Genomic DNA, 2,500 nt, shown 5'->3' on the forward strand with positions numbered 1-2,500 from the left:
GCCTCCACCGAGCACCCCCTGGAACCCCTGGAACCCCCGGAGGCCCTCCAGAGCCACCCCCCACTCTCCCCAGACTCACCCCGGGGAAGGGCCACTCTGGCTGGGCATGGTCTCCACCAAGCACCCCCTGGAGCCCCCGGAGCACCCCCAGAGCCACCCCCCACTCTCCCCAGACTCACCCCGGGGAAGGGACACTCTGGCTGGGCATGGTCTCCACCAAGCACCCCCTGGAGCCCCCGGAGCACCTCCAGAGCCACCCCCCACTCCTCCAGACTCACCCCGGGGAAGGGACACTCTGCCTGGGCATGGCCCCCACTGAGCACCCCCTGGAACCCCTGGAGCCCCCGGAGCACCTCCAGAGCCACCCCCCACTCTCCCCAGACTCTGCCCGGGGAAGGGCCACTCTGGCTGGGCATGGTCTCCACCAAGCACCCCCTGGAGCCCCCGGAGCACCCCCAGAGCCACCCCCCACTCTCCCCAGACTCACCCCGGGGAAGGGCCACTCTGGCTGGGCATGGCCTCCGCCGAGCACCCCCTGGAGCCCCCGGAGCACCCCCAGAGCCACCCCCCACTCACCCCAGACTCACCCCGGGGAAGGGACACTCTGGCTGGGCATGGCCTCCACCAAGCACCCCCTGGAGCCCCTGGAACCCCCGGAGGCCCTCCAGAGCCACCCCCCACTCTCCCCAGACTCACCCCGGGGGAGGGCCACTCTGGCTGGGCATGGTCTCCACCAAGCACCCCCTGGAGCCCCCGGAGCACCTCCAGAGCCACCCCCCACTCCTCCAGACTCACCCCGGGGAAGGGACACTCTGGCTGGGCATGGCCCCCACCGAGCACCCCCTGGAGCCCCTGGAGCCCCCGGAGCACCCCCAGAGCCACCCCCCACTCTCCCCAGACTCACCCCGGGGAAGGGCCACTCTGGCTGGGCATGGCCTCCGCCGAGCACCCCCTGGAGCCCCCGGAGCACCCCCAGAGCCACCCCCCACTCACCCCAGACTCACCCCGGGGAAGGGACACTCTGGCTGGGCATGGCCTCCACCAAGCACCCCCTGGAGCCCCTGGAACCCCCGGAGGCCCTCCAGAGCCACCCCCCACTCTCCCCAGACTCACCCCGGGGGAGGGCCACTCTGGCTGGGCATGGTCTCCACCAAGCACCCCCTGGAGCCCCCGGAGCACCTCCAGAGCCACCCCCCACTCCTCCAGACTCACCCCGGGGAAGGGACACTCTGGCTGGGCATGGCCCCCACCGAGCACCCCCTGGAGCCCCTGGAGCCCCCGGAGCACCTCCAGGGCCACCCCCCACTCCTCCAGACTCACCCCGGGGAAGGGACACTCTGGCTGGGCATGGCCTCCGCCGAGCACCCCCTGGAGCCCCCGGAGCACCCCCAGAGCCACCCCCCACTCTCCTCCAGACTCACCCCGGGGAAGGGACACTCTGGCTGGGCATGGCCTCCGCCGACCACCCCCTGGAACCCCTGGAGCCCCCGGAGCACCTCCAGAGCCACCCCCCACTCTCCCCAGACTCTGCCCGGGGAAGGGACACTCTGGCCGGGCATGGCCTCCGCCGAGCACCCCCTGGAACCCCCGGAGGCCCTCCAGGGCCACCCCCCACTGTCCCCAGACTCACCCGGGGGAAGGGCCACTCTGGCTGGGCATGGTCTCCACCAAGCAGCCCCTGGAGCCCCCGGAGCACCTCCAGAGCCACCCCCCACTCTCCCCAGACTCTGCCCGGGGAAGGGCCACTCTGGCTGGGCATGGCCTCCACCGAGCACCCCCTGGAACCCCTGGAACCCCTGGAACCCCCGGAGGCCCTCCAGAGCCACCCCCCACTCTCCCCAGACTCACCCCGGGGAAGGGCCACTCTGGCTGGGCATGGTCTCCACCAAGCACCCCCTGGAGCCCCCGGAGCACCCCCAGAGCCACCCCCCACTCTCCCCAGACTCACCCCGGGGAAGGGACACTCTGGCTGGGCATGGTCTCCACCAAGCACCCCCTGGAGCCCCCGGAGCACCTCCAGAGCCACCCCCCACTCCTCCAGACTCACCCCGGGGAAGGGACACTCTGGCTGGGCATGGCCTCCGCCGAGCACCCCCTGGAGCCCCTGGAGCCCCCGGAGCACCTCCAGGGCCACCCCCCACTCCTCCAGACTCACCCCGGGGAAGGGACACTCTGGCTGGGCATGGCCTCCGCCGAGCACCCCCTGGAGCCCCCGGAGCACCCCCAGAGCCACCCCCCACTCTCCCCAGACTCACCCCGGGGAAGGGCCACTCTGGCTGGGCATGGCCTCCACCAAGCACCCCCTGGAGCCCCTGGAACCCCCGGAGGCCCTCCAGAGCCACCCCCCACTCTCCCCAGACTCACCCCGGGGAAGGGCCACTCTGGCTGGGCATGGCCTCCGCCGACCACCCCCTGGAACCCCTGGAGCCCCCGGAGCACCTCCAGAGCCACCCCCCACTCCTCCAGACTCTGCCCGGGGAAGGGCCACTCTGGCTGGGCA

The sequence above is a fragment of the Eucyclogobius newberryi genome, unplaced genomic scaffold (genome assembly GCF_026437365.1).
Source record: "Eucyclogobius newberryi isolate DKJ021-1_F unplaced genomic scaffold, fEucNew1.0.hap1 SCAF_79, whole genome shotgun sequence".
Classification (NCBI taxonomy): Eukaryota; Metazoa; Chordata; class Actinopteri; order Gobiiformes; family Gobiidae; genus Eucyclogobius; species Eucyclogobius newberryi.